This window comes from Chaetodon auriga, chromosome 14 (assembly GCF_051107435.1).
Source record: "Chaetodon auriga isolate fChaAug3 chromosome 14, fChaAug3.hap1, whole genome shotgun sequence".
In the NCBI taxonomy this organism is placed as follows: Eukaryota; Metazoa; Chordata; class Actinopteri; order Chaetodontiformes; family Chaetodontidae; genus Chaetodon; species Chaetodon auriga.
The window spans coordinates 4,749,841-4,763,184 of record NC_135087.1 but is presented as its reverse complement, the minus strand read 5'-3'; the positions used below and the strand labels follow the sequence as shown (position 1 = coordinate 4,763,184).

Below are 13,344 nucleotides of genomic sequence, written 5' to 3'. Positions count from 1 at the left end.
ACAAAAGAAATCAGCCAGTCCTCACATTTGACGAGCTGGGACTTGGGAGTGTTTCAGCTCTGAGTTTAGCTCCAATCAAAACAACATACTTTTGATAAAATAGCGAAATGTGGCACCTACAGTATCTCTGCGAGGCCTTTGTCTGATTTTCGGATTTTTTCCACCTTCCTCATACTGTCTGTGGAGCAGCAGATGAAAACTTCAGTGCAGCTCAGATTACTCTGCGTGTAGAGCAGGGCGGTTAAGGCATGTCTAAACACCTCATGCGACTCATTTTTGCTGACCATCGGGCCTGACCAACCCTCTAATCAGGATTTCCATGATGTATGCTGGTAATCTAATTCATCCCTACTATTAGTGGATTTCATCTACCTCTAGGACCCTGACTCAGAGTCTGGTTCTTGTTGTATTTCTCTTGCAAAAACTTCATAAACTGGGACATGAGGCATTGTTGGATCATAAAGGCAGAGACAATGTCATCTAAACACCGTGTTGAATTTGAGAAATGACTGGCCTCCCTCAAAGACCCCCAAAAAATGCACAGTGCAGTTTCAGCAGGACCAGCTATGACAGTGCGCAGCAGGACCAGCTGTCACTTTGAGCCTGTTAGGGGGGCATTTACAGCCCGACCTACAAACAAGACCATAAAACTGGACTCCCCTCACCTCTCCCTCAACTCTCCCCCCTCCGATCTATTAAACGTCTCGCTGTGCACAACCTCAACTGAGGGAAAATTAGTGGGAACAGCAAGATTTAATTGATATCAACCAGTTTATGGGATTCATTACATCGAGGGATGAAAGGAAGACTTAATAAAGTAACTAAATTGCACATTTTTAAGCCCTCCAAATAAATACATAGCACAAACACGCTTAAAAACACATGCAAAACACAGCAATGTGCCTCTCCTGCTCCCTCACACACATGCCACATCCTCTGTTACTGGGTTATTTTCTTCCCTAGTGTTTAGAGTCTATTCCTGGAGTTGTGTTTGTGACCCCAGTCGCTGCTCACGGTCAAATGTCCGGCTGCTTTTTCATCTCAGGGTACGAATGTGTGCACATGGTTGTGAGTCTCACTGTCTGAGTGCGTCACACACAACCTGATCCGCAGAGACAGGGCCATGTTTACACCTTCTGGTCCATATCACCATGGGTCCCTCCTGTCCTTTTCCTTTTACCTCCCGGTACCTGTTGGGCACATCCACTCAGAATTTCTCCTATTTCCTTCTTCCCAAGCACTCCTCTGCTTTCATCTCTTAATCAACACCTCTTTAGTTATATCCACTCTGTGAATCTCACCCCCGTCGGGATCCTGAAAGATAAATACCGACAGTATCTCTCCGTTTCTCTCCTCTCCTCCTTTGTGTACTCATGTTTAGCTGGCGCTTTCCTTGACATTTCGTTTCATCTGCTTGAGACATCAACGCACACCAGCAGGATTTTTCATTCCCTTACCCATAAACCCTCTGTGTATGCCAAGTGCACACAGGCTCCGGCTGGGATGTGGGTTTAGCCGAGCATGTGGCTGTGGCTCTGCCGCTATAAGCCCAGGGTTTAGGTCTAGACTTTCCTAATGAGAAGCAGCCCTCTTGCACAGCGCAGAGCAGTCAAAGTCGGGGATGTTACATACATGACTCCACATGCACCCTTGCCAATGTGCAGAAAAACAGACGTAAATATGTAGCAACTAGAACCAAATGCAAAAACATAATACATTTTTTTGCACTTCATTTTCACTGAAAAACAAAAAAAAAGAAAGAAGATGATGTGATTTTTACCAAACAAGCATGGTCCCTTAGATCTGGAGAATATGATTTTATAGGCTGGGGCACCACAATGCTATGTGTATGTTCTAACGCAACTTACCTTTATCACAAAATGACAGCTCCTGCAGTTTGGATATTACACTTATTGTGATTTCCATAACAATGCGATTTATTGTGCTTAAATTGGGTAAATCTCCAACTTGATGTGCGTGTCAACATACAAAATCTAGCCAGGAGCTAGCTGCACCTTTCTGTGCATTCAACTTAGCCAAGTTAAAAGTTCAGTGCTTGTTTATGTGTCAGTTCATGCTAAAACCAATCGTACCACACAAGCTGGTTCTCACACAGAGATATTTATTTGATACTAAATGTTTCCAGCCACTAACTGCCAGCTGTAAATGTTGCACAGCTAGCTAACGGAACCAACTGACAAAGCTAAAATCAGCTTGCTAATATTGTCGAAACATCTGGCCTGACACGTGATTAAATGCTATTTCATGATGCAATTTTAATTTTGGATGATATTACATCACATTTTACAAACATAACATCAACATAACAACATAACATAGTTGTTCCAAAACATTACGTTAACATTAAGACTATGATTTATTAGCATTGGTTAGGCTAACACATAACATGATACTGACTGCCATGCATCTTTCCTCATGTGTGCACATACAGCAAGCAAAAGATCAGGAGTCATCTTCAATATATCGTTTGCCCTCCCGAAACTATGAAGCTACATTATAGCTTCTGTTGTGGGTGACTTCCTGTTTGTATTGTTGATCCTTTTGATTGGACAGCGCTACAAAAGCTGGCATTTTCACTGCTACTGCCCTGACAAAAAAGGTGGGGAAGCTCTGGTTTGGATCAAGAAGCAACAGGTGAAAGGGAAAAAGGGAGAAGAGGAAAGGTAATATGAAAGCACAATAAAACACAAGTGGCTGCAGAAAAAAGAAATGTGTATAACATAATACGACGTAATGAAAAGAGTGCTTGTTCCGCCAGGTTAGGAAACTGGGTTTGGTCTCAACAGAGATTCAAAGTAAAAGGAAGGAGAGAGTGTTTTTTTCTGGCTTCCAAATATAGCTGTGGGCTGTATTTGTATCTACAGTGTGTGTGTGTGTGTGTGTGTGTGTGTGTGTGTGTGTGTGTGTGCACATCTGTTTGTAATATGGCAGCACAATGGCAAAGATTTATTACATGATCTGACTCGAATATGGCTTATTAGAGTCCAATGATGTCAAACCAGGACTTAACAGAGAGTTGGAGTGGGGGGGGGCTACCTGTCTCTGCTGTCATCACACGCACGCACACACACACACACACACACACACACACACACACATCTGCACAAATACACACACAGCATATCTTGACAGGCCGCCCAGCCTTGTTGGCTAAAGCTTGCAAAGTAGAATGAACATGGTGATCTCATGTGAGACTATAAGGAAAGTATCTACCCTTGGGTAACATATATTCACACACATGCACACACATGCACACACACACACACACGCACACGCACACACACACACACACACACACACACACACACACACACACACTTTCTCTCAGGTTTTGTTCCTGTCACCTGGAGACTGCGGAAAAAAACAAGACCTCTGGTTACAGGCCAGCATGTCAAGAGTGCAAAGACAATGGCCGCAGCACATATGACTCACAATGCTTCAATGACACATACAGACACACAAACACATGCACACACACGCACACACACACCTCCCTTGGGTTAGGCTCAGAAAAGAACATTCCCTCATTATAGCAGCATAGCAGCAGTTCAAAGGCGGAGCAGGAACGCACTGCTGTTACTATGGGTCTAACTGGCTGCAAGCCTGGACCATCACACCGACTACTGTCACAATTTATCATACTAACACACTGACCAATAGCCTGGCAAGTCACACACACTCACCCTGGCTGGCCAACAGTGATGTCAACTGACTATTAGAGGATCATCAGTATGTGACCGTGTGAAGTCACAAAACCAAAGCTAAGAAGTGAATCTAATTTATACAGCACCATTTATATACAGTATATCACCTTTGACGTGTTCCAAAGTCATAAATGGGTTAATACAATGAGACCGTGAACTGCTGAGTCGAAATAGGCGAGTCTGGAGTTGATTTAAAAGGCCCAGTTGGAGTGAATTCCAGGCCAAGCGGTACATCCAGCAGGCCCTGCTCAGAGGACATAAGTGATGGACTTGTGATAATAGAGCTGTAGTAACTCAGTAACATACTGTAGGAGGCAGCCCCCTGCTGTGCAGAGCTCTGAAAGTGAGATTAAGAATTTTAAATGAATTCAGAATTGGACGAGGAGCCAGTGGGAGCCAAGAAAATTTGCATTTGAGCATGGAAGTTCATTTCTGGCCTTCATATAACAAAATAATCCCTGAGATGCAGCTGAAAGCGGTTGACCTTTGGGCTTCGACTGTTTTTTTCCAAGTATTTAGTACAAGTGCTGCTAAGTCATGTCAGTGCAGAAAATTACCAATGTGGCCTTTTTCAGCCACGCTAACAGCTAGCAGCAGGTCTCTAACGGGGAACTCCACCAATTCAAAAAACTGACTCGAGTGATGTCACTTGAGGCAGCATTGACTGGGGCTGAAGATTAGCAGACCTCTGGTGCTCCTCATCTCTTCAAGGCTAGCGGCTGGAAGTTACATCAGCTGTTACTAGCATAACACTGCCAAATCTCCATCTGTCAGCAGCTAAGTTGCATTGTGGGTAATGTAGGCAGCAGGTAATAAAATAAAAAAAGACAGTATCTCTGGTACTGGTACATAAATTTTGATTATTTTTTTAATGCTAAATTGAATTGGTGGAGTACTGAGAATATCAATCCATCCATCTATCTGTCTGTAGGTAGGTCTGTCCGCACAGGCTGCTGTGGATAGTCACTGTTGTCACAGGATGAATCTTCATGATCTTAATGATCCTCTGACCTGTCCACTGACTAACACCACACTCAGGTCAGATCACCTGTATACTCCATATGTGAAATTCAAGAGGTGTAATGGGAACATTAATAGTGCAAATTTGCTGAGATTCATGGCATTAATGACCTGTAAGGCAGAATTTAACACCAGGAAAAACTAAACATTATGATGACCTAAATCCAAGGCAATGTCATATCATAATATATATAAGTTGCAATGGATTCCTGCTGTTAAATTCCACAGTGAAAATGATTGTTAGCTCTACTGCTACTCACACCACTACGTAACGGTGTCGCTTTACACATCTGTAAATCTACGCAAGGAGCTAAAGAAGAACTGCGGCGTGAACCTGAAAAGACAGCGTGGACTGGACATCATCATCGCTACTGTGAGTCAATATGAGGAATGAGATGCTGTGCAAGGTAGGTCAGGGGAAGGCTAACGGCACTAAAGCTGCCTTATCTGGAGAGCTGCAACACACACACACGTACACGAAGAAGCAGCACACAGCTCTCAACAAAATCCAAGTCAAGTCTGCCTCAAATCCCTCATGCATTTGGTATGACGGCATGCCGTATGCTACTGGGATGTGTCATTGGCTCATATCTCAGAACTTTGTGTGTCTGTGTGTGTGTATGTGTGTATTCCCATAAAAGTTGAGAAGGCAGTAAATTCTGTACGTCACCTAGACGTGTGGGTGTCTCTCTTCTTACCATTAGCTGCCCGTAAATACCGTAAATGTAAATGTGAGTGTGTGTTTCCATATAACATGAGCAGGCAGTGAGCGCCATGATTCCAAATTTTCCAGTCAGCGTTACTGAGCTCCGTTCAGACAGGAAAGGCAGACACTCAGTCATCCTGTAGGTATCATGCCAAGTCTTCCACGTCCATGTCTCGCATCTGTTTGCCGTTACACACACGTATGCACACTAACCAGCGTGATGCGCTGTGCGATGCATTCGCTCACAAACACAGAAGCACCTATGCTTGTAAAAGAGGTCTGACGCTCCTAGCTGTTGATGTCTGCACAGGGCATTTTATTTTGAAAATTTATCAGTCTCTCTCCACTGTTCCAGTGTCTGACTTCCTGCCTCGCTCGATCTGCTCTGTGCAGACTGACGCATGGTCGGTAAAAAACAGACTCGGCCTGTATTCGCCGTGGACCAGAGCGGAGATGGGCTTCTGAAGTGAAGATGCTACACGCCCGGTGGATTTACAGACATTGTCTAGCATGGCAGCGATCAGCTCCATCGTACATGTCACCAACTTAACGCAAACGTTAGGCGTCCAGTGGAATTTTGGTGCAAGTCACATTTAAATGCTTGTAAAGGCATCAAGTTTAGATTAACTGAACGAGTCGAGTAAGTATAATACAACACCGTCCATCAGACTGATTAAGTAATAAAGTTTTCATCCCCTTTTAAATAATAATTCTGTGTATTTATCTTTACAATTGAAATTCTCTGACAGCAAACAGCATCGAGCCGTAGTTACTTATTCAATTGTACTCTTGTCCTTTGCCTTAAGTGGCCGTTTCACATCGACAGTCTTGAGGTGCATTTCCCCATTACTGGAAACACACACACACACACACTCATACACACACAAACACACAGTCCTGATCCCTCAGGATTTGGCTCCTCCAACAGCAGTGACAGTGTGACTGTTTTGGCCTTTGAAGTCAGGAGTCAGTAAACCTCTGGGAAACTGGCTTCGATTCTCGCCCCGTCTCCACCCCTCAGCCTGCAACTAAAGAGCGGCTTCCCGAAAAGCCTCATTATGAAGTCAGGAGAGGAGCTTCTTGTTATAACAATCTATTCGAAAAGCTTTGGGCCTTTGTGGCGAGTTAAATCCAGAGATTGTATCTTCTTTTGGGGAAATACGTGCTGATTTCAAAAGCATCAGTCATTCGTCCGAGTTTTTTTTTTAAAAGCTTCCCATCTCCTCTACTCTCTTTTTCCCAGTGACACGCCGCACTGTTTGGGATTAAGGCTCTGGGTTTTAGCAGAGGAGATACTCTGACTTAAAAAGTGTGAAATTGAGGGTGTCCATCATGCTTAGAGAGACAGAAAGTAAGGAAGAGAGACATTTTAGGGAGAAAAAGCTCATAGACTCACATTCACATGTGCTCACTCAGAAGACGCTCAAAAATCCTCCCGATCAACAGCAACATATCATCCACGTGGACAAGACCAAGCTGGAGAGAGAGAGAGCAGAATAAAGGCTTAAAAGAGTAAACATTTGTCATCTCTTCACCTCAAATGGTTGTCTCTGTTTAGAGAAGGGCCTCTCTTTTTTTTTTTACCCCTTCTAATTTGCCATCCATCATCATCCCCCTTTCATCATGACAAATAGACGGAGTCCCGGAGACAGGTGAAAACAAAGGCACAGGACTTTACAGGCACGCCATTACAACGTGACTTACGAGAAAACAGTCCGACGGTGCTTTAGTGTGTGATTGATATGCTGTAGGTGTGGGTTGCATCCATAGGAGGAGGGTGCACAGGGGGCAACGCTGGCATCCCGAGGTGCACAGCCTATATATAAGTCCTGACGCCTGGGGGTAGAGTAGCCTGCATTCCTCTGATTCAGCCTAAATGATGGATACCTTGTATACCTCCCCTCACTGTCACAGCCTCTCTCTTAACAGCTCGCCTTGCCCACGGGTGAATCTTCACACTCAACTCTTATCCTCACCTCCTCTGCCACTTTATACTCATGCATGCCAGAAAATGTGCCACTTGATCCCCGTCTCTCTTCAGGATCAGTAACAGCAGCAAATGGAACAGGATTTACATCATGTGGATGGACGACCGTTCTCAGGTACACACATTCTGAATACCAGGAAGTATGGCTGCAGCCATTTTCATTATGAATTAATCAGCCAATTATCTAATCGATGAATCGTTTCGGCTATAAAATGGCAGGAAATAGTGTCAAAAAAATGCAGCAAACAGTTTCCTAAAGTCCAAGGCAACATATTAAAATGTCTTGTTTTATACAAGGAACAGTCTAAAATCACAGTGTATCAATTCACCATATTATAAAACAAATGAAAGCGCTAAATACTGCAGTCAAAAGCTGGAATCAAAATTTTTGACAGAATTTTTGAAAAGTGTCTGAGAAGAAGTCTAAATAAGTTAGATTCTGCTGTGTTCCTGTGTAGGTATGCAGGATTTATTTTGATGGCATTTAATCCTTTTACATCTACAGAATCATCAAATGTCTAAGCTTGTCCTCACTAGTACACATATGGACTCATGTATGTGTACATAATCAGTTCCTCAGCGAAAACTTATCTGTCAACATACTGCCAAAGAGGGAAGAAGGAGGCAAGAAGAGGAATCAAGGAAATAAGGAACTGCTAAACAACAAAGGACCAAAATATTCCCTGAGCGACTGGAGGGGGAGATGAGGAGGGGCGACGGAGGAGGACTTGTTCCACGTCTGAACTTTCAGCCTGAACGCATTGATATGTGTGCGCGTATTCATACATGCACTCTGATCCTCAGGGCATGTGATCATTAGGATTAGTGGAAGCATGTACGACGTGTGCCTGAGTGAACCACAGGGCTGTGTTTTCACTCTCCTGAAAGATGACATTACAATGACACCAAGTTTTCACCCATCAGTAACTATATGGGATTTTCCTGCATGTGAGGAACTTTTTTTCTCCCGTGTGTGTGTGTGTGTGTGTGTTCGGGCCTAGAACTGTGGGAGTGTGTTTATCGACAACAACAACACAGTCCCAGCCGTCCCCGAGGACCCGAATGCCGAAAGCCCCTCTGGTTCCCATGAGCGCACGGCCCACGCAGCCTGTCACTGGATCGAGTTGGTTTCTGTTATGAAACTCTATACAATGTTGCTCCAAATAAAGCAGTAAATCACTGCTTAATCACAACGTTACTATGGTGAAATTATAGCGTAATTACACACACGGGCCACATCAATGTCGTCAACATGTAGCTGGTCCTGTCGCTGTGTTTCTGTGATGGATGCTTCAAAAGTCACTCTTTAATCAGGATGCAATCAAAAAGTACAGACTGGGAACGCCAGGGCATGAGATTGTTTTATTACCCTGACTGCAGCTACTTTTACCGTGTAGTATGTTGTCATTGTGCGCTGACTTCTAAACATAACTTTACAATCTATTTTCACTCAATTCTCGTGGAACATTGTGAGTAGAAAACCCCAACAGAAATACCTTTTCCCTTCTCGGTCTTAATAAAATATATTGTGTTGACACTCTGTGTGTGTGTGTGTGTGGGGCAGGAGATATATAGCTCAGGGAGGAACAACAGTAAAACGCACAGTCCTTTTAATATCTAAGATCTTAATTGCTAAAGAAAAACAAAATAAAAACTAATGGCTTTATGTTTATGTAACATGGAAAAGATCAAGAAAATAGAAAACAAATGTTAGGACGAGAGAAACAGCAGAGGCAGGAAAAAAAAAAGCCAACTCATAAGGAGATCTCAAATAAAATAAGTAAAGATAAGATCCTTGCGCCCTGAGGCTCATTAAAATAATCCAGATATTCTTATCAATGTGTAATCAGGAGGAACAGATTGACTCTCCTGCTGCTAAGCCTCATTAGATAGAAACACTTTCATAAGCTTTATTCTCCATGAGAGACAAACTTTTTCCAACACTGAGAGCTGAGGCGGTAATTGACTTTACCAACCCACATTTAACACAGTTTCTCTCGATGTAGATATAAAAGTCAGTGTTAAAAGTTCAGTTGCACTGAATGCCCATATGTCGACTGAAATAGCTGTTCCCTGCGATAGTTTCTTCTAAATTTCAGTGTAAGCAACGGAGGAAATGATCCACAGGGCTCCCACTGTGCAAAAATGGCTTCTCAAATTCATCTGAAGCCACTTTTGTCTTATATAAATCATGTGGGTATCTTCTAAAGCTGCAGTCATTTTGGTCTAAACTCTCCCTCAGCTGTGACTCAGCATGCAAACACTGCCTATAAGCACAAAGAGGGAGTTTGTCTCAACGGTTCAATACAGCTCAAACTATAATATTGTGCAGATTATATGCCGTAGTAACTGTTAACTGTGGAGAGTGCAGTGGCTGATAGCAGATGAAAGTGAATTCAGCCTCTGAAGCCCGCATCATGCATCCTTGGAAAAAGAAAGGCAGCAAAAATAAAATGAACAAAGCCCAGAAAGCTACAAGGATAGCAGAAAAAAAAGAAAGAAAGAAAGAGGTGAAAGAAGGGAAAGAAAGAAAGAAAGGCCCAGTGGATTCAGAGTGCAGGTGATGTGGCCGCAGCTGCAGCTGTACGACAAGCTGTCTTTGATTCGCTGCAGTTCAAACACATAGCAGGAGAATCACCTCACCGATGAAAGAACGCCAAAGATATCAAACTACCACATCTCAGTTCTCCCAGGCATGGCACTGACACACACACACACACACACACACAAACACACACACACAGGCTCTCACAGAGTAACTTTAATATTTATACCTGCATTATAAAGGTAAGGATGCAGATATGTGCAGCAGCTCACCTACACTGTATGGATGAATATTTCAAACACACACATCCAGTCATTCAGTTCAGATGAGACTTTGATGTCTCTGGTGTCTCCTCCCTGTGGGGCCTGTAGCTGGACAGATGAGAAGTCAGAGGAAGAAGATACTGGGGGGGTGGGGGGCAGGAACAAAGTCTTATCAGAACAGAGGACAGATGAAGCAGATACAGACGACAGAAGACGGGGGGGGGGGGCAGGCGGGAAGAAAGAAAGCGAAAGAGAAGACAGCAAAAGGCAGAGCAGAGATCGCTGTTCCTGTAAAACAAGTGCAAATCAGTGAAACCTCAGCCTCAGCCCTTATACACGATTAAGGCTGCTTCCAGAAAAGCAAAACAGCTGAGAGGAGGAGAGGGGGAGCCTATGTTTCCACCCAACTGTCAAGGGAGTTCTGAGTAAACTCTCAAAATGTCACAAAAAAGCTAAAATTCTTCATTCCCAACAGCTGGGCTTGAGTGAATAAACAGGCTTCCTGAATGTAAAAAAAAAACAAACATCCACAGTGAGAAGGGAAGGAGACTGTTCTTCTAGTCTTTCACTGTCAGCAAATGTGGATCCTGTTTCATCCTTTCATCCAAAAATGAAACACGTGCAGTTATATTTAAATGCTGATCGATATCCATACAGCCAGAGCAGAACGTACACATGCAAACTGCAATAGGTGTGACTTTTCTGGGAGGCTTTTTAAAGAAAAATGGAACTGAACCATGCAACCATTTTGGGCATCTACTAGAAAATGTTTATGCTTTCACTTTCAAACTACAGATTTTTCTCACATCCATTGCTGCAGCACCTCTATTCACCCTCTGTCTGAAATACGCTTTGTGCCTGTCTCTTTAAGGCCCGCCTCCGCCAAGGCCCAGTCTGCTCTGATTGGTCAGCTCTCACAGGCCTGAGCAAGCAGCATATTTCAATGTTTGTTACACAGAATCATCTGAGAAGGCAGCCATGGAGGCTGTTTGGAAAAGGGCAGCCACTATCAAAAAATACTTTACAGGTGATTGGATCAACCTCTCTGTCACCATGTCATCATGGGCCAACTTCAGCCAATCAGATCAACGAAACACATGATTATAGTAGGAGAGCAAATCTCTTGCCTGAGAGGAGTGAAAAAGGCTTCAATGCTGTTCTTAGCTCGTCTTTCCATGAATAAAAACCCTCCAGTTCTGATACAACTGATGCTGTAATAGCATCTACGCTAACCTCTTTATGAGCCGCCATTCCTGTTTTTGAAAGAGCAGTCGCTTCTCTCCCTGTCAACACGCCTAAACCGCTCCTGCCTGTAGCTGCCAGTAGTTCCTCATAAAATGCTGATTGGTCCAAACCACTGAGGTTCTGCCAGACGGGTATAACTTGAAGCCTGGCAAGATGGATCATGTGATCTCATGTGACCTTGTGATCTCGCTAGTCCAGATAACAACATGGGATCTCAAAAGTCAGAAAATGTTTTGTATGATTGACAGGATTCTATGAGAACTGCAGCCTTGGTTTAGCTCTGCAGAGACAGGGACGTGTCTCTGACGTCTCTCCAAGACGTCAGAAGAAGAGAAAGACCCTCATTTGAGGATTTCTCGGGTCTCAGCTCTCAGTAAGGCTCGGCTCTAACTACCGGTTGAAGTTGCTCTCATCTGTCTGGTGTCTGTGCATGTCTGCCTCACAGCGGGGATCCGGCACTGTCTGTAACCATGGAAACCACAAGGATGCAGCGCTGACAATCATAGGAAGTGATGGCGTTTCATACAGATGCCGCACGCATGGAAAACCATCCTCCCGTGATCAAAGCCAGGGAAAAGTCGCACAGCCGGCGTCCTCGAGAGTCTTTGCCACTGTGTTCTGAGGAGAAGAAACAAGAAAACACTCCTGTTGGAAGGTGAGTCGTGCTCACTCACCTCCGGTGCAGCCCTGCTTCACATTGACGCTGTCGGAGTTGTTCAAGTTCGACGTGTTGCTCAAGGGCACCTTGACCTGTTTACTTTACGCCGGTTTGCTTTCCTCGCCCGGACTTCCCCCCCACCTTTCTCAACCCAGCAGCATTGTGGTTATCAGACCGCTGCATCAGCCACAGTCAGCCAACGTGAAACCTCTTCCCAGGAGCCACGGAGGCCTCCTTTGTGAATCACGCCATGTACATGTGTTACATAAGGTTGAATCTGCTGTAACACTAATCTTTCTCTACTGTTATGCCACTGTTGATTACCTCATAAAGCATAAATGCTGTGAAAGCTGTGCGAGGATAGGTGGATCATCTGGATTAGGTCCACTTGGTTGAGCAGAGGACAGGTCATGAGGCAGACGGGTGAGGCGGTGAAGACAGCAGAGAGGAAGAAAGAAGCTGTCCGGAATCGCTCCATGTTCACTATAAAGCGCATTATATTTACACTCTGCCATTTCAGTTCAGCGTCTGAACTCTGAGTGGGAAATTCAGGCTCTATTCTGCGCCCAGAAATTCCAAAAGTGGAAAGAAAAAAGCACTTTCTGCTAATAATCCAACAAATCAATGTGTCACATTTTACGGATGTGAAATGTATCGTTGGGCAGCAATGATGCAAAAATGACTATGATTAAAGGTACAAAGGCTCTCGCTGTTTGTACGTGCGCCGCAGGCTAATGTAGTAGGACGACATTTTAGCAAGCTAACTAAGCTAACTGCCAGCACCTTTCTGTCCAACAGACAACAGGCAACTCTTCATCCCATCCTCTCCCTCAGTGCTCGGGTGAATCTCAGATTGACAAGCTTTATCCCTTTGGAGTTTTGCCTCAATATATTTGCATTTCTTTCGGCATTAGCCAGTTTCGTAGCTTCCTCTTGGACGCGTGCCGCTCACGGTCTAATAAAGTCCTGAGCTCACCTGCATGCTGTTATTGGCTCGGGGCTGCACATCCACTGCCCAAAGGCTGCAGCTCAGAAAGGTCCCGATCACAGCAACATAAGAAGGAAATAAGAAAATACAGGCAAAGAGTCCCTGCAGATAAATAAGTGATGACTGAGAGGGATTATTTTTGTATGAGCCAGTCCTACGTAGTATACCTCTAACAGTGATGTGAAATCTCTGTTTCCTTCTCACTAC

The 13,344-nt window shown here is 44.1% G+C and overlaps 1 protein-coding gene across 2 annotated transcripts in view; it reads right to left on the bottom strand.

Annotated features, from left to right (window-relative positions):
• LOC143331984 (serine/threonine-protein phosphatase 2A regulatory subunit B'' subunit alpha-like) overlaps nt 1–13,344 on the bottom strand; it is a 60,699-nt gene that overhangs the window by 37,127 nt on the left and 10,228 nt on the right. Inside the window, exon 2 of one of the 2 annotated variants that reach the window (XM_076749172.1) lies at nt 6,848–6,927. The exons of the other annotated variant lie outside the window; for it this stretch is intronic. The gene's annotated coding sequence lies outside the window, so the exon portion shown is untranslated. The remainder of the gene's footprint in view (nt 1–6,847; nt 6,928–13,344) is intronic. 2 annotated transcript variants of the gene reach the window in all.